The sequence below is a fragment of the Camelus ferus genome, chromosome 8 (assembly GCF_009834535.1).
Source record: "Camelus ferus isolate YT-003-E chromosome 8, BCGSAC_Cfer_1.0, whole genome shotgun sequence".
NCBI lineage: Eukaryota > Metazoa > Chordata > Mammalia > Artiodactyla > Camelidae > Camelus > Camelus ferus.
Window position 1 is genome coordinate 73,129,580 of NC_045703.1, and position 18,895 is coordinate 73,148,474.

At 54.4% G+C, this 18,895-nt stretch overlaps 1 long non-coding RNA gene across 1 annotated transcript; it reads left to right on the forward strand.

Moving 5' to 3' along the window:
• The first annotated feature begins 3,935 nt into the window (after positions 1-3,935).
• On the forward strand, positions 3,936-6,798 carry LOC116665540. The gene is made up of 3 exons (XR_004322203.1): positions 3,936-4,291; positions 5,839-5,922; positions 6,190-6,798. It is a non-coding gene; the product is annotated as an uncharacterized LOC116665540 (long non-coding RNA).
• The last annotated feature ends 12,097 nt before the right edge of the window (positions 6,799-18,895 follow it).

Consider the following 18,895-nt stretch of genomic DNA (forward strand, 5'->3'; position numbering starts at 1 on the left):
CCTAGCCTGGAGAAGGCCTGGGAGATCGCGGGCCAACCAATTCGGGGGACGTGTCCATCTTGACAGTCTGGTCAGCTGGCCACGTGCCAGCCTCTAGCTGATGGACGGGCGGTGCGGGCACAGACGGCAGAAGGGGTGTAGGGCGGGTGGCCCAGGGCGCGGCCGGGCTGAGAGTGCGTGAGAGGTCAACTGCCCTGTCCCTCCTCCCTTCCCTGCGGAGTCCTCCCATCAGGGCCCCAGCCCACTCTGCACCGCTCCCCGCCCCATGGATCCCTCCTGCTCCTAGTCCCTCGCCCTGGCCTGGTCAACCACCACCGCACCTGCCTGAGCCCTTTGCTGATTGTCCGTGTGTCTGTCTGTGGCAACGCCAGGGTGTGACCCCTTCACAGGCTCGCCTGGCCTCTGCACCCTGCCTCCCGCCCATGGGCTTCTCTTGAGGGGCAGCCCTCCTGAACAACGCAGGGAGCTCGTCTCAGACTCAGATGCCCCCTCCCCAGAGTCAGGTCTGTTAGAGCTCACAGTCCCCTGGAATTCCGTTCGCTGTCACTTACGAACATGGACCGTCTACTTCATAAATTACTTAATAAACGCCTGCGTGTTATCGGTTCTCCGTCTGCCTCTGCCGCAGAGGGCGAGGCTGCTGCACAGAGCGGGTCGCCGGCCTCACTACGTCTCCGGCCAGGGCAGTCCTGCTGAGCCCGAGACAGAACCTAGAAAGCCTTCTAGATTCCAAGCACCACCTCCCAGCACCACGTCACACGTCTGCCAGACATGGACACTGTTACCCCAATTTGCAAAGTCGGGGAGTCCAGGCCAGACGCCCAGCAAGCGGCAAAGCCCAGCCTGAATCCACGACTTCTGACAACTTCCAGGGTTCCTCTGTCCTGTCACAGACTAAGCTGCTGGCAGACATCAGAGCACAGCGACGTGAAAGAAACATTCTCCTAAAAGCTTTCTTACCAATTCCTTAGTTTAAGAAACGTGGCTTATTTACGTAAACTCTTCAACCCGAGTTTTAAATGGATGGCTTTCTTGGGGTCTCTCAGTGGCACCGGCCTTCCAGTAACTCCAGTGTCCGTGGATTCAGCTCCCAAGGGTTTTCTGTCTGCGGAGACAAGTAGACAGAAAACCTTGTCAGGCAGAGTCTCGGCTCAAAGGCGCCTTCTGCCCAGAAGGCCCAGAGGGCTTCTGCTGACTTGGAGTTGGGACAGGTGAGGTCGCCAGGTGCCAACAAAAACAACCAGGAGTTTACCCGGCAGAGAATAAGGGCTTGGCTCTTTCCCCGTGGAAGTCGTCCCAAATAAAAGCCAGACCAGAGCCAGGAGATCAACTTACAGGTTTACAATGTGAGTTTTTAGGTTGTTTAAAAAAAAACAAAAAACCTTCTATTGTATCTCAGTACAAAGAACAATATGCCATGAATTTTTTTCCCCAGAAAACTCCCCAGGGCTGCCTGCCCACGACTGGGTAGACACAGCTAGTCCACACCGCCTGTGGTCGCGCGTTTCAGACAAGGAAACAGGCCTCGTGCTGGGGCTGGAGCCCGGAGGGGGGGGGAGCGCGGACCGCCTCCTCCCTCCGCGTCCTGGGGACACAGGGCCTGGGGCCCGGTTCTTAGACAGGCCCGGGCCCGTCCCCTCTTCCGGCCCCCACCCTGCCTCCCGGGCTCGCATGCTCAGGTCTTCCTGGTGTGGAGATGTCTTCAAACAGTCCCCTCCCTGGGTTTCCAGAATCTCCTGACGTGGTCCGCGGAGCCCTGAGCCCTGACTCAAAGCCCCGGCCTTCCTTTGAACAGGGTCCTCTCTCCTCCTTGGCTGGGATCGAACACGTGGCTCCTCTGCATGGAGCGCCCTCGCTGACCGGGCCCCTGCCAAGCACAGCCTTCCAAGCGCAGATCAGGTGCACAACCCGTGCGGTGTAAATTAACCACCAGGCATTTTGATGGGCACGATTCCGTGGTGCTCAGTGCGCTGCCTAGTGACTAACGGCGCCCGGCACCTTTCACGTGTTGTTGCCGTTTGCGTGTCTTCCTTGGAGAAACATCTGTTCATGTCCTTTGCCCATTTAAAACTTTATTGTTTCTCTTTTTAATGTTAGGTCTCAGAATTTCCTTATATACTTCAGACACTAGACACTTATCAAACATACAATTTGCATAAATTTCCTCCCATCCTGTGGGTTGTTCTTTTATTTTCTTAATATGATTCAAAAAATGTTAATTTCGACAAAGGCCGTTTTATCTGCTTTTGTTTTTGGTGGTGGTGCTGGTGTGCTTTGGTGTCACATCTAAAGAGTCACTGGTTTTTTATTCAAGTGTTCTGTGGCTTTAGGTCTTGTATTCGGTCTCCTCCACGCCGCTCAGTTCCTGTGTGTGGCGTGAGGGGGGGTGCAAACCCGCCCCCTGGGTGAGTAGACCCGCCCGTCCCGGCACCGTTTGTGGGAGGTGTGGTTCCCCTCCCGCTGCGTGACCTTGAGCTCTGTTGAAACTCACCTGACCGTAGATGTGTAGGTTTTTTTCTGGACTCTCAAGTCTATTCTGTTGATTTGTGTTTCTGTCCTCCAAAACTGAACTCCAGTTGACCTTGAGCAACGCAGGGGTTAGGGACGCCACACACATGCACAGATGCACACACGCCACACACACACCCCGCACGTGCAGGCACACACGTGCGTGTGCGCACTCACACAGATCACACTCTGGTGCGCTGCCACTTTCCTGTGCTGAGGAAACACCTCTCTTTGCACAGGATGTGGTCAGAGGATTTGGGACGATGACAACCTCTGCTGACTGTGTCCTGCGGCGTCCCTGGTTCCGAGTGCTGTCAGCTTGCTGCAGACTAACGGATTTTCCCAGCACAGGGAGGGAGCAAGTGGCCATCTTTAGGAAGATGGGTTGCAACATAGGTCAAGCACCTCGAGTTGCTCACCCGACAGTGGTGTTTTGATGGGCAGACACTTAAAACACGGAGCCAGAATGCCAAGTGATGGAGAAACAAGGCGTCTATGACCCGCCCTGCTGGACCAGAGTTGCACGGGCTTCCCAGCTCTGAACCACCGAAAGCCGCCTCCAACTCTATTTTCTTTTATTTTGGTGAAGCTGACAACCCTCAAGTTAAAATAAATTTATTATTTAAATTTTACTGAGGCACAATTGACACGCAATGTAAGTGTCAGTTTCAGGTGCACCGCATGAGGCTCTGACACTTGCATGTACTGTGAAACGAGTGCAGTAAGTCTAACGTTCATCTTCGTACGTAGTCACAACATGTTCTCTTGTGATGAGACTTTGAAGAGCTACCCTCTTGGTAATGTTCCAACATGCGGTGCCGTGTTGCTGACCATGGTCACCGTGCTGGGCATTAGATCCCCAGGACTTGTTCACTTTAAGGCTGGAAATTTTGACCATTTCTCCCACCCCAACCCTCGCCTCTGGCCACCCCCAATCTGTTCTCTGTATCTGTGGACTTGTTTTTTCTTTGTTAAATTCCACATGTAAATGAGATCATACAGTATTTGTCTTTCTCTGACTTATTTCACTCAGCACGATGCCTTCAAGGTCTGTCACAAAGTTGTCGCCGTGGTAGGATTTCCTCATCTTTTACGGCCGAGTAGCATTCCGTTGTGTGTCCACACCGCGTCTCCTACCCAGCCGTCAGCTCGTGGGCACTTAGATTGCCTCCATGTCCTGGCTGTTGTGAACAGTGCTGCCACGGACTGGGGAGCATGTGAGTCTTTCTGAGTTAGTGCTTTCGTTTTCTTTGAATAAAGACCCAGGAGAGGGATTGCTATTGTTTCTAAACTTGTTTTGTCAGCGTCTCAAATACACCTGCTTCTCTCTTCAAAGTGTTAAAGCAGAACTGTGCGATTCCTTTCACCCTGGTCTGTGACTTCACCCACACGTGCGTGCACACACATGCGCACACACCCTCCCCGGGTGGGCGTGGTCCGGGAACAAGTGTTTGGAGCCAGGTGAGCCTTGGTTGAAGTTTGGCCCCACCCCTCACCTGCCGTGTGACCTTGGTGGTTGTATGGACTTTCTGAGCCTCCGCTTCCTTATCTGTAAGGTGGTGAAAATAGCTGTTTTCGCGGAGTTGCTGTGCGTGCCCATGGAGCAAAGGGCCCGGCTCTAATGGGCTCGTTTCCGTGGGGCAGGGTCACATCCGCCAGCGGCTGGCGGGCCCGGGTGCGGCTCGGAGCGCCGGGGTCGAGGCCTTCCAGCGCCTGTGCGGCGAGGAAGCAAACCTGTGCGGCTCATGTGCTCCCCCCTCCTGTGCCTGCCCGGCTCCCTCCCGTGAGTGTGCTGCTGGCCATGTGGCCAACCCCGGGGGTGGGAGCAGACCACCACGGGGAGCGGGGAGGAACCCACCCCCACGTCCCAGTGATCTGGGGGAAGCAGCACACCTGCTACACCACTAACCCCAACTGCTGGAGGCCAGAGTGTGTGCGAGTCCGAGCCTGGGCTCCGGGTACCCCACCCGGGGGACTGAAGGGTGGCGGGTGGAAGGTGGGCCTGGCAGGGCACCAAGGGGCCTACTCAGGGTCCCCGAGACTGGCATCGGGGAAGAGCAAAGCCGTGGAGGGGCACCCCCTGCCCCCAGCTGCCCCCAGCATGCCTTCAGGTGCTGGGAAGGCTGCTGGTGGTGCTCAGAGCCTTCGGGAAAGACCCCAGAGAGTGCCTGACAGGACAGGCCTGTGGTCAGGCCTCTGTGACGCCTTGGCTGGGGTCCAGGCCTGACGGGATTTAATGCTCTGCTTCTGCTCAAGGGGGCCATTTACCGGGAGCCAGGAAACTCGCCCTCTTTGGGGAAAAAAGCAAGAAAGGAATGTAATTTCCAGGGCAGGTCATCTAGCCCCTGTAGGCAATAATTCAAGGCTGCTTTCTGTGACCTGATCAAGGAGCTCGGGCAGGACCGCCCTGCTCGCGCCCCTGAGAGCGCTGGGCCCTCAGCCGGCACGTCCACCTCGCTAGCTGCACATTAAACGTGTGCACACTATGCTGACACAGAAGCGCTCACGACACAGGTGAGGACGGAGGCTCACAGCCGGGGGTGCGTCCCAGCAGGTGCGGGGACTGGACCGGGCCAGAAGGGACCACCTCCAGAACCACCTCCAGGTTCCCAGACTAGGGCTCTGTGTCCCTGGGCTGCTTCCACTTTGGGGCTGTGTTTCATGGTGACGTGGGAGCTTTCTGGACGTGTCCTCTGAGCACAGGCACGCCTCCTGTCGGGGTCCCTCTGGGTGTGGCATTGCTGGCCTCCAGGGAAGGTGCACAGTCAGCTCCTGCGTGCCCCCCTGTGGGTTTCCAGGGTGGTGGCACCACGTCCCCGCCCCTCAGCCGTGCAGACGCCCCGTTCTCGCACGTCCTCATCGGCCCATGGTTGGTCCGTGCTCCCCCACGTGTGCGGAGACAGCGCAGTGCGGTCCTTGCCCCGCATCTCTGCCTTCCTCTGCATCCTGTGTCACTTGGGGTCGCCCCTCTTTCCCCATTTGCGGCTCTGATGTGCCTGTGGCGGCGGCGTGCAGGCATCAGTTTGGATTTTCACAGGTTCTGGCCGTTTGGGCACCTTTTGTGCGGCGCCCGTTTGAGAGTCTTGCCCGCTTTTCACTGAGCTGCTTGCCTTCTGCTTGTTGACGTGGCCCCGGCGCTGGGACCCACGGCACAGCCGCGTCTGGTGCGGGGCTGGGACCTCATCCCCACTTCTCTGTAGCAGGCACACCACCGGCCGGCATCACTGCCGGGGGGCTTCCTTCTTCCTCGGGGGGATGTGCCCCCCCGCCCGCCACCGGGAAACCCACAGCCTGAAAGTGAGGGGGCTGTGCTGGTCTCATCCCTTCCAGGGCCTGGTCACCCTCTTGTGACCCGCTCTCTCTGTGACATCACCAGTCGCCACGAGTAACGAAGTCCCTCTGACCTGGTGTCAGGTGAGTTTGACGTCAGAAGAAGCCTGTCTGCTCGAAGGTGGCTGACTTTGAAACCCTGCGTCTCCGAGGGTCCATGTTCTCTGTATTAAATCGGGAAATATAATGGCACACTTTGAGACTCTTTGTGAGATAAAGTCATGTTATCAAAATCTTGGGACACTCATATATTTAAGTGATTTTTATGGCAAATTTTGGACAAAGATAGACAGAATATAATTCCTCACACTGTTAAGAATTTACCATCTGACCCAGCAATTCCACTTTTAGGTCTATACCGAAGAGACTCGAAAACGTGTGTCCAGGCAAGACGTGGTACACAGATGGTCACAGCAGCGTTATTCATAACAGCCCAAGTGTGGAGACACCCAGGCCCACCCGCAGATGAACGGACACACAGAAGATGGTTGACCAGACCACGGAGAGTCCAGTCATGAAAAGGAACGAGGCTCTGGTCCGTGCGAGAACGTGGATGAACCTTGGAGATGTTACACTGGGTGCAAGGAGCCGGACACAATGGGACAATTACGTGTGATTCTCTATGAAATCTCCAGAGCAGACAGATCCATAGAGACAGAACGTAGATGAGTGTCTGCCAGGGCGTCTCCTTTTCGGGTGATGGAAAACGTCCTGCAATCAGTAGCAGTGATGGTTGTATAACATGGTGAACATAATAAAAAGCACTGATTTGTATACCTTAGAACAGTGAATTCCGTGTAATGAGAAATTCATCTCAGCAGGATAACTTTTAGAGGAGAAGCCCGTGGGACCTTCCCTTGCCCGCTGACCTAGTTTTCTCCCAGGGGGTGACCTGTCTAAAACCTCCGTTTTCACGCCTTCCTGCCCACTCCAGTTCCTCCCGTCTGCATTGACTTGAGGTCAAACCCAGAATTTACATCTGTTCATAGTAACAGTTTCAGTGAGTATCAGAGACAAGGCCTCTTAAAACCACGTCCACAGTGTGTGCGTGCGTGGCATCAGCAAGCCCGGAGGAGAGGCCCCACCAGAACCAACCTGCTGGCATCGTGATCTCGGACGTCCGGCCTCCAGACGGAAATAAACGTCTGTGGTTTAAGCCCTGCAGTCTGTGGAGCTTCCTCGCAGCAGCCTGAGCTGACTCCTGCCCACTCTCTGTGCTTGAACCCTCACGACCCGAAGCAGGCTCCACCACGATTCCACCCAGCAGGCGAGGCGCGGGAGCTTGGGCTCCGCAGCCACTCACCCAGCTCAGGTGGCAGCTGAGCGGGAGGACCGGGTCTGAGCCGGGTGGCTCCTGCTGCAGGTCTGCTCATCCTGGCACTGGCGTCCCGTGACGCCCACGGCCTTCCTCCCCGACCGGCCACATCCTGCCTTCGACAGCCACTTCAAGTCCTAGCTTCTCCGGGAAGGCCTCTCCCACCCGACGGGCTCACAGGCACCTCTTTGGGCTCCCGGGGCGGCGTCCCCGCCCCGGGCGTGCCCAGCCGCACGGTGTCTGCACCGTTAAGCATATTTTCACCTGGGCTGGTCTCGTCCCCAACTCACACTCCACATATTTAACGACAGGGCTTACGTCTTGGGTGCTGCTGTGTGTCCTGTAAAACCAGCTTGGCGCTTTGCATGCAGCATGCATTCAAGAAATACTTGTCAGTGCAGACAGAATGGGGCGGTATAAAGGGACGCGACCCAAATAAACGTGGGTGAGAAGCTATTCCGAGTCCTAGGTCCAGGTGGGTGCACGCAGCATCACAAGGCCAGCTACAGGTGGGGGGTGGGGGGCCCCGCTCCACAGCAGGGTGGAAAGGGCACCCTGCGAGCCCAAACTCTTAGCGCTGAGCCTCTGGCCTCTGAGGCCACAAGGGTCAGAGGGGACTGACTTTCCTGTTCAATCGTCCGGAGACTGAAGACATTTTGTGCTGAATTTGAAACATGAAAATTCAAAAGGGAAACCATGAAGGATTATTGACTGTGAACCGGGGGAGAGTTGAGCCAGCCCAAACCCGCCCTGTTTCAGCCAGCATTAGTGTGCCTCACACTAAGAAAAACATTCAGTTTCTCTAGGGGTGGGGTGTGGTTCGTAAAAGGGAATAACACTGTTCTGGAAACAGTTTCAGTACATTCATCTTGTAAAAATGTCTTTTGCTGTAATCCTTAAGAATAAATGAAATCAATGTGTGTAGCACAACTCCTCTCCAGGTTTTACAGGTTCCTCCAAATCCAGCTGGAGAATCTCAGATTTTCTGTCTGGAAGCCACCCTGTAACTGGTCAGTCCTGGAGGCCTGCCTGTAGGAGGCGAAATTGGGAAAAGAGCCTTGGCTTCTCTGATTCCAGCCAAGCAGTGCCAGGTCCTCGGCCTCTGCCTGTTCCCACTTGACCCCCTCTCTTTCCCCAGGACCCCCGTGATTGCCTTTCCTGGCCTCCTGCTGCAGAGACCTGGGCCTTTATTTGGTGGGGTCTTGGTTGGCGACCTCAGAGTCATCACTCCCACCTCATTTGCCCTCTACGGCTGGAGCAGGATGGACTGTGTGACCAGAGTGACATGGATCAGAGTCGGTGCCGGGGAGGGGACCCAGCAAACAGTTCCCATCCCCGGTGGTGAAGACGGCAGGTCCTTGTGCAGGTCTTCGCTGCCGTCTCCTCACCTGGGTGAGGGGTCACCCAGGGGATCTGCCGAGCTGTGTGGATGCAAGGAGGGTGCAGATGCACTTGGTGGTTTTGTGGTGGTCGAAGCCATCTTTCCTCAGCTCTGTGGGGTGAGAGGCCCGAGGACGGGTGGTGAATCTGCCCGGGACCTGAGCGTCTCCTAAGGGGAAGACTGAGACCCCGGGAGGAGGCCCTCTGAGGGATCCTCACAGGCTGCGTTTCGGAAAGTGCACATACGTGTTGTTCACTTCACTGAGCTGATCTGTTACTCTAATACAACCTTAGAACGGTAAACACTATGTGATGATGCTTCAGTTAGGTTTTCGTCTTGAGCTCAAAAGCCCTGCAGTGCACACAGCCCAGAGGGGACAGTCCCTGCGGGCACATTTCTTTCTGGGAGGTGGCCTCCTGCTCACGGGGAAGTCAGTCCTGGGAAAACACAGCCAAGCTCCGGATCCCCTGCTCCCGAGACTGTCCAGAGCCACTGCCCAAATCCAGGCTCCGCAAACCAAACTTGGGCTTCAGAGCCCAAAGAAAGGCAAGTTCACAGTGGGGTGTTCTCTAACCTGAACTCCACAGGCAATTACTTGGCTTTGAAAGATTTTCTCAAAGAAGGTAGAACAGAGGCATCTTGATAAGACGACCACAGACCAGAGGTAGATCAGTTGGATCACTGTCTCCCACCAGATGGAAAATAAACTCAAAGCAGGTTAAAGACTTAAATGTGAGACCTGAAACCATAAGACTCCTAGAAGCAAACACAGGCAGCAAACTCCCTGACAACAGTCCTAGTAATATTTTTTTGGATACATCTCTTCAGGCAACAACAAAATCAAAAACAAACAAATGAGACTACATCAAACAATAAAACAAACAAAACAAACCAAAATCAAACAAAACAAACACATGGGACTACATCAAACAGTGTTTGCACACCACCACCACCAAGATGAAAAGACAGCTGCTGAAGGGGGGACGATGTTCGCAAACAATGTATGTGATAAGGGGCTGGTGCCTAAAATGTGCAAAGAAGTCACACAGCTCAATGTCAGCAACCAAACAACCTGACTGGAAGATGGGCAGAGGACCTGAACGGGCATTGTTCCAAAGAAGACGTACAAGTGGCCACCAAACACATGAAAAGACGCTCAGCGTCGCTGGTCACCAGGGAAATGCAAGTCAAACCGTGAGATGTCCCCTCATCCCCGTCAGAATGACTGTCATCAAAGAGACAACAGATAGAAGTGTTGGCAAGGACGTGGAGAAAAGGGAACCCTCGTGCTCTGTTGGTGGGAACGGAAATTGGTGCCGCCGCTGTGGGGAACAGTATGGAGGTTCCTCAGAAAACTAAAACTGGAACTACCGGATGATGCAGCAATCCCAGTTCTGAAGAAAACAACATTAATCGGAAAGATATGAGTACCCCATGTTCACTGCAGCATTACTTACAATCCCAAGCTACAGAAGCCGCCTAAGTGCCCACAAGCAGACGACTGGATAAAGAAGAGGTGGCGTGTAAGTGCCACGGCAAACGACTCAGCCGTAAACCCCCGAATCTTGCCATTTACAACAGCACGGGCAGGCTGGAGGGTGTCACGCCAAGCGGAATGAGGCAGACAGCGAAGGACAAGCTCCGTAACCCCCCACGTGGGGGGTCTAAGCAGCGCAGGCCCAGAGAGCCTCAGCCCCAGAGGAGAGGCAGGTGGCCGTCCGAGGGGAGGGGGCGCGGGGCGGGTCCGAGCTCCCAGTTACAAGACACGTGAGGCGTGGGAACGCGAGGTGCTGCGGGCAATACCGCTGTAGCAGCTTTGTGCGGTGACGGAGGGTAACTGGACTTTCTGTGTGACTCTTTCTTGTTGCCACGATGTTGTGCACCTGAAACTGGTGCCATAGTGCGTGTCGAGTGTAACTAAACTAAGAACAAACAAAGCAGCAAAACGGAGCTGACGCACGCGGGGGCGGGCGGCAGGCACAGACCCTGGTCGAGCAGGACCCCGGATCCTCTCCCGGGCTGGTCAGCGCCTCCGTGCCTGTGGTTGTCATCTTCACCCCAGGTGACAACTGCACGGTTCGGGGGAGGGGTCAGTGGAACCCAATGCAAACGCAGTCACAACAATCCCTGTGGATTTCCTCGCGTCTCAATACCTGAAGTAAATCTAACTTTCCCAGCACATCCTCGTGGAACCCTCATCTTCAAGGGTCCGCTCCAGCTGCGGATGGTGGACAGCTGGGGAGCAGCCGCCTTTCCAGAGGCGAATTCGAGCAGGAAGCTCTGTTTTGCTAAGCGCGCTCCCCGCCGCTGTCTCTCCCCTGCGGAGCTCCTGGGCCGACAAGCAGCGCTTGCTACGCAGGCGGACGGGGACCGTCCACGCACGCTGAGCAAGTGAAGTTCATTCGGTCCTCAGTGCCAGTTAAAGGCTCCTGCCCGGCGGCTGGCATCTTCCAAGTGGCCCCAGGATTCCTCTCTCCAATGGATGGGGCTCAGGTGGGCCCCGGTGAGAGCCAGCGGGACGCCCACGTGGTGAGGGCCTGGAGCCACGCGGGGAGCACTAGTCAGCTCCTTCCGCCCCGGAGAGCGGCTCGCACGCACGCCGAGTGTCTTTCCACGTGGGAACTGAGGAGGGGGCGGACGGGCCCAGAAATCGGAGACTTCGCAGATAGTATCTGGGGGGGGGTTCATTTTCCCAATTGCTGCTCTCCCCACCCCCAATCCACATCGGTTTCAGTGCCAGGATAGTTGAGAAAACAAGTGAGTTTATGTAACTGAGTCCTCTAGACGTGGCTTCTGCAGAGAAGGGTTAAGCCCCACTTTCTCCCTTGACCTGAAGGTGGGGCCTCCTCAGTCACCCCTGGAAAACCAGTCAGCTTCACAGGCGTGTGGACTTGGCTAAAATCCAGAAAAGCAGAATCTTTGAAATGCTGACTGTATTTACTAGAGCAAATCAAAACTGTACGCCCTGTCGTTAATAATATCCTGACGTATCCAGAAGTTACCATCAATTTCCGGTAACTTGGCACACCAATGAGTGCCACTTCTGTGTGGGAACTGCGTTGAGCTCTCACCGACGAAGAACTGCTTGGTGTTTGAGGGCCTGGGTCATAGACACAATCCCATTAAATACCAGTGAAGTCTTGGCTGAATTAGACTGCAAACACCTAACCACAAAGATGGACTTGCATTAGGAACGCTGGCAGTACTTGTGTGGTGTTTAAAGGAAACCAGAACCTCTTTCTTCCAAAGCTAATAATGGGTTTCAGTTCCACGAGCTTACCTTATTGTCTACAATACATTTTATTTAACAAGTGACAGCAGTCTGTACACAATTGCCTACTTCATCAGTCTCATGAGCCACTAAATTCGCAGTTTGAGTTTTTAATCTTAGCTTTTAGTGCTTAAAATTCAGCATGGCCCTTATACATATACAATATTACTTGGATCAGTAATCTCTCGTGCACTCAAAACATGAAAGAACAGGGAAGAAGTCAGCCGGAGAATTCTCCTGAGATTCTGACACCGATCCCTTGGCTTTCAAGTCAAGTTAAATTATCCCCTGCAGTGGCTGACATCTTACTGAGGAAGCTACGCTCCCTGCAGGTTTCCTGACGCCCAGTCCCGCTTGCACCGCCTGTCGCTGGTCCCTCTTCAGCCTGGTCCACACCTCCTCCCTGGAACCTGCATTTCAGGGACAACAGGGTCTGTGAACTCCTCCCCCTCCCCCGCTACCAGGCACCCAGTACACGCGGTCGCCACTTAGGGTGACCGGCAGGGAACAGGGGGCCTTGGGTGGTTCCTTCAGTCAAAGGTTCCTGTCATGGGATTTGGGGACCACTGGTCGGAATCGCAAAGGGAACTCCTCCCCTAGGCTTACACCGGAGGGCTTTCTGAAGATACGTCCACTCTCGGTGTGACCTACCTGGAAGGGACACACCGGGAGATTGTCCAGGTGATAAGTGACTCCCCACCACCTCACACCTGCTTGGGGTGGGGGACGTTTGCGTAGGAAGGTGTGACGAGGCGGGTGGGGGACGTGGGGGATGGAGAGGTCCACGTCCATTTCTCCACGTGCAGTGGGCTCACCTCCCAGCCCCCAACTGACCCTCCAGCCCAGACCAGGACACAGATGACCAGGGCCCAGGCCATTCCTGCCATGTCCCTCCCTTCCCAGCCCACATCGGCCCTTGCTCACCTCCACCTGCCAGCGTCCTGGAGAACTTCCTCCAGACGTGGGTGAGGGGGTGCGAACGAGAGAGAGCATGTGCAAACACACACTCATACGCAGATATACACATATGCACACACACGCACACACTCACACACACACACATACATACTTAGGCGATACATACACACGTGCACACTTGCACACACACTTGCACACACGCTCACACGGGGCACCTTTTCTGCTTGGCTCCTGTGACTCCTTGCAGCCACAATGCCCAGGCATTTTATAGGGATTTTGAGAAGATGAAGTTAAGGACCATGCTGTTCGGTGTGTTTCTGTCTTCTTCCCAAACCACTCTGAGACAGAATTTCTAAGCCCTGAACTTCAGGCTGGAGCTGCAGGTCCACATCCTCTGTCCCCGGGTCTGAGGACAGTGAGGGACACAGCTCCCCCTCCACTGGACTCTGGATGGAGCTCTGACTCTGGATGGAGCTGCCCCTTGGCCCAAGGAGCAGAGGTTTCTCACGGCACGGGCATCCCACAGAGCTGAGTGTGACTCACGACTTAGTTGTCTATGCGGTAGGACTGGTACTTACAAAAATAATTTACTGAAGTGAGGTCACGTAACATAAAATTACTGATTTTAGTACAGCCACGATGCTGTACAGCCACCACCTCTGTCCAGTCCTAAACACGCCCTCATCTCAGAAGGAACCCCTGGGGGAGGGTAGGTCAGCGGTACAGCATGTGCTCAGCGTGCACGAGGTCCTGGGCTCAGTCCCCAGCACCTCCACTAACAACAACAACAACAGAAAGGAAACCCCTTACGTGTCAGTTTCTCCCCATTCTCCCCCCCCCTCAGTCCTGACAACCGTTAAGCTGAACTCCATCTCAGACCATGACCTTCGGGTGAATTTATTTATTCTGATATTTCATACAATTGGAAACATACAACATGTGACCTTTTGCATTTATGGATTGAAAGACTTAATTAATATTGTGAAAATGTCATTACTACCCCATGTGATCTACAGAGTCAGCCCAATCTCTACCAAAATTCCAACAATCTTATTTTGCAGAAATGGAAAAGCTGATCTTCAGATTTGTGTAGAGTTGCAACGGGGCCCCAAAGAGCCAAAACAATCTCGAGAAAGACTCACAATTCTCAATTTCAAAAGTTACTACAAAGCGGCAGTAATCAAAACAGTGTGGCACTAGCTTAAGGACAGACCTTTGGACCCATGAGATAGAACTGAAACCCAGGAGCAAACTGTATGTCTGTGGTTGTTGATTTTTCAGTAAGGATGCCAAGATCCTCCAACAACAAAAATAGTCTCTTAAACAAACGATGCCGTCTTCTTTTCTGACACTGCTTCTTACTGGCGTGAATTTCCCTCTGACCACTGCTTCCACTGCATTCTGTAGGTTTTGGGATGTTGTGTCTTCCTTTTCACTTATTTAACTATCTTAACATTCCCTTTGTGACTTCTTCAGTCAGTTAGATGTTTAAGAATGTGTTTAATTTCCATGTATTTGTGAATTTTCCAGTTTTTCTTCTGCTATTGATTTCTGGCTTCATTCCACTGTATTCAGAGATGATACTTTATATGGTTTCAATCTTTTAAAAATTACTGAGATTTGTTTTGTGGCCTAATGTATAGTTTATCCTGGAGAGCATCCCCGTGCCCCTGAGGAGAGCGTGTGTCCTGCAGCGCTGGTGGGATGACCTGTCGGTGCCTGTTAGGGCTGGTCAGTATGCTTTATCGATAGTCTCATTTTGTTTGTACTGCATTGTTGTAGCTTCCTTTAGCTACTTCTCCATGAATTCCTTTAGCTCTTTTGTACTTAAGATGACTGAGTTCAAGTTTTTGTCTGGTCAGTCTGATGTCTGGATCGCCTCAGGGATGGTTTCTATCTGTGTGTTTTTCCTTTGAGTGGGTCTCACATTTTCCTGTTTGTAAACTTTTTTTTGTATGTTGTGATGGTTACTATTACGAGCCAACTTGGCAGAGCTATGTACCAGTTATAGGCACGCTTCATTTTACTGCACTGACAGATACAGCATTTTTTACAAATATGGGTTTGTGGCAATCCTGCATCCAGCACGGCTATCAGTGCTCTTCGTTCCACCAGCATTTGCTCACTTCATGTCTCGGTGTCGCCTTTTGGTAATTCTCTCAGTATTTCAAAATTTGCCATTTTATTATATTTGTTATGATGATCTGTGATTGGTGATCTTTGATGCCACCGTTGCAAAACGATTTTGACTCGATGAAGTCTCTGATGATGGTTAGCATTTTTAAACAATAAAGTACTCTTAAATTAAGGTATATACATGTTTAGACAGAACGCTATTGCACACTTAATAGACTACAGTATAGTATAAACACAACTTTTACATGCACTGGGAAATAAAGAAAATCATGTGACTCACTTGATTGAGATATTCATTTTACTTGGTGGTCTGGAGCCGAGACCGCAATATCTCTAAGGTGTGCCTGTATCTGGTCAAACGATAGTCAAGATGTTGATCTTTAAACTGACTAACGTTTAAATCAATCGGCTTTGACTACAGTAGATGACCCTCTATAACCTGGGTGGGCCACATCCAATCAGTTGAAGACACTAAGAGAAAATATTGAGGTTCCCAAAGAGGAAGGAATTCTCCCCCAGGTGGCCTCTGGGCTCGAGCTGCAACATCAGCTCTTCCCTGGAGCTGGCCTGCTGGCTTTCTCTGCAGGTTTCGCACCTGCTGGCCCCACGGCCACGGGAGCCCACACCTTAGACTAAGTGCCCTCTCTTCCTGCTCACGCCATGCGATTTCCTGCTGTTGTGGCCGTTGCTGAGGCCTGGGCGCCTGAGTGCTAGGCTGCGGAGACTGGAGGCAGAGCCTCCCTTCCTCAGGGTTTGCTGCTTCCGGAGTCAGAGTCTGAACTCACCACGTTCAGCAACGTCTCCAAGCTGGTTTTGCGGAGGCTTTATTGGCTCTCCTGCGTTGTCTCCAAAGTCTCTTTCCCCTTAGTCTGTGTTCAGTGAGACTTTTTACAGAGATTTCTGTGAATACCAGGAGCTAAAAATGAAGATCGATACTAATAAAGTAAAAACAGAACCCACCTCGCGGGTCTCTGCAGACTGGCTCTGCACCATGCCCGTCCGATGTTAGCGGCTGCTTACGGGCCCCTGCCATTCATGTGCTGTGCGCCCTGGGCCCAGAGACCACCAGAGAGTGTGCCGGGGCCTCTCTGGCCTTTCCTGGGCATGAGTCCTCTTCCGGGCACCATGTCCCCAGGCCACATGTGCTTTCTGTGTCCTGAGGTCCCTAAGGATACCCTCCCACCGCCTCCTAGGCCTCGATGGTCTGTTGTGTGTCTTGCCCAGTCTTTACACTCGGGGGCTGCGGGGGTGGGACTGGGGTCCCATCTTGGCCTTAGCTCAGGGGACTGCCTCTCAGGACGTGACCCCACCTCTGGGGGCCCAGAGGACAGAAGGAAGCCCTCCCCTGCGGCCTGCTCCCTTCCAGCTGTTGACGGGACTGGGCCAGTGGGCTTCGGCCGAGAGGACCGTCTGTGGAACCTCAGTGGATAAAATGCACTCGAAGTGGGGACATTTGGTTGAGGCCTGATCCCCTCTGCAACCGGGCTGCTTACTTCTGGGGCAAGTCCTGGAGGAACCGCTGAAGTTTCACAGGAGACAAAGACCCACCAACCGAGTCCCAGATACTTGGTGACCCCGAGGCAAGCCTTAAACTTCTCTGGTTCCGCGTCTAGTGAACAGGGAGGACCCACGCATTTTCCCTCAAGAGTTGTGGCCTCGCAGTAAAATTTCACAGATGCTCTTAGAAACATCTCAGGCTGGGCTCCTCTCGTCTGTCCATGGACTTGTCACACTGAGGTGGGCGTCCCTCCCCGTGGCCTCTGCTCCTGGCGGGCCAGCCTCCCTCCGGTCATCCTTCCCCGACCCTTACAGTCTCCCCGCGGCAGACGTACCCCGCACCCCGGAGCACATCGCGTCTGAGGGGTGTTGCCGAATTGCTAGGGAAGGGCCCGGGGGCGGCCGTGCTGCCCTCAGCCCTACAGAGCGAAGCCGGAGCAGGGACTGGGTAGCAGAGCCCGCGGTGAGTCGTCGCATCTCCCTGGGTCACAGCAGAACTGGCCGCTGGGTCCACTGCCCGCTCTGCACGGCAGGTTCCAGGACGACCTCGGGGCGGGGATCCTGTCCTGGGCCCTCGGTGAGCCGCTCACCTGTGACTCCCCCTGACCAGCCCCCAGGCACCACCAGCGGAAACAGTCACCGAGAAAGCGGAGCCTACCAGAGACAAGCACACAACGTGAAGACAGAGACGGGCCGAGTCAGCCCTCACATGTGGAATCTGAAAAACACAAACGAACTACGTGTTATTTACAGCTTATTTGAGTGATTCCTTAAATACGCGCAAGCACACCTGACCGCCCTTCACGGCTGGATCGCCACGTTCTGTTGCCTCTTGTTCTGTGGTCGGCTTTACTCCTTTGACAGCCGTGTAAGTTTAAACCGCTAAAGCTCTGACTGTTCTTAGAGACAATGCTCAGTGCATATGTGTGAACTCAAAAGATGTGCAGGACTCTGTGTGCATGTATTTGCATGCACTAGATTGTACATGTGCAGTCAAATTGTAACAATTCAACCTAGTAAGATGGGAAAATGGAAAAAAAAAAAAAGGAAAGTGTGAGTTCGGATGAGAGAGGCAGGGGTCAGAGGGGGAGGCCCTTCAGAGCTCCCAGGCACCGGCTTCTCCGGGACGGGCCTCCAGCCCCCGAGCCTGCAGTGACGTCGAGGGACGGCCTTGTGGTCCCCCCTGTGCACAGAACCCCCCAATCAGAACCGAAAGCCAAACAAGAAAAACCAATGACACCAACAGGAAGGACCGAAATCGTCGGGTTCCCCGCTCTCCGCGCCCCACCCACCCCACGCTCGCTGGGGAAGAGGAGGGTCTGGGTAGACATTTAACTTAAATTGGAGGTCTTGGCTTGGCTAAGCCTTTGGGAGTTAAAGCTGGAGGTTTAACCCCTTCACTGCAGAAAGAGTCCTCCTGTCGCTGAAAGCAGGCCCTGGTCTCACTCCTGCGGGGGCGGGGGGCACCGGCCCCTCCCTCTGGGCAGCTCCTCCGTCTTCAGCGCGGACAGGGAGGCATCGCCGCTGCGCCCATGCTCACAGATGATGGTCTGTTTCTCTCTCCGCCTGGGCTGATGTGGGGCCAGAGCGCACGTCCCTGGGCCGTGTGGCATTGCGAGAAGGCCTTGGTTGACTCCAGATTCGGAGGTATTTGTGGAAAAAGAATCGGTGGCGTGGGCCTGGGAGACCCCGCGCTGTCTGCACCGTCTGAGCCGCCCGCTGTCTGGTTTCTGATCAGGGGAAGGAGCAGGTGGCGGCTTGGACGCTGGAGGGGCTGAAGGGCTCTGGCTTCCACACACGCCCCTCCCCCAGCGAGCAGCACAAACGCTGCGCCCTCAGCCAGGACCCACCTTCCCCTCTGTGACCTGGCAGAGCTCCCCAGGGAGACTGCATCCCCTCAGGCGCCCAAAGTGCCTGGGCCTCCCCGGGAAGGCAACTGAGCTCCGAGAAGGGGGAGGCCTGTGAGGCGCGTGCCCACTCGATGACCACGTCTCGCCCGTCCATCTCCCTCCACGCCGCACCCAGGGGTGGGTCACAGACGGCACCGGCCCGGTCTTGCTGCTGCTCAGCTGGGACACGTCCTGAGCCCAGCTGGCCTGTCTCCAGCGTAGGATGCTCTACTTAACGAGGTCTGGCGGGTGACTGTCCCCGAAATGGAAACGGCAGCTTGTGGGCAGAAAGCGTGAAAACCCAGTCCGGCTTAAGCACAGGAGCCGGCCCGCGGCACCAGGCGCAGATGGCACTGGGCCTGGTGCCGAGCAAACGCGGGGCCCCTGGAGCTGCAAAACCGGGAGCAAAGGCACGTGACTCAGAATCCTGACTCACACAAAAAGGTAAAAGCGAGAGGCACTGGCGGTCAGACTTGCTGGCCTCTGGACCCTCTGGACGGAGCCTCTCTCTCTGGGACAGAAAGGCGACACTCTGGGGTCAGCCGACATCAAAAGAAACCGCCAAGTTGCACAGTGTTCTAACCCGCAGCTGGCGCGAGAGGAATTTTGATCACCCCTCCACGGATTGAATCTAATCTGCAACAAATGAT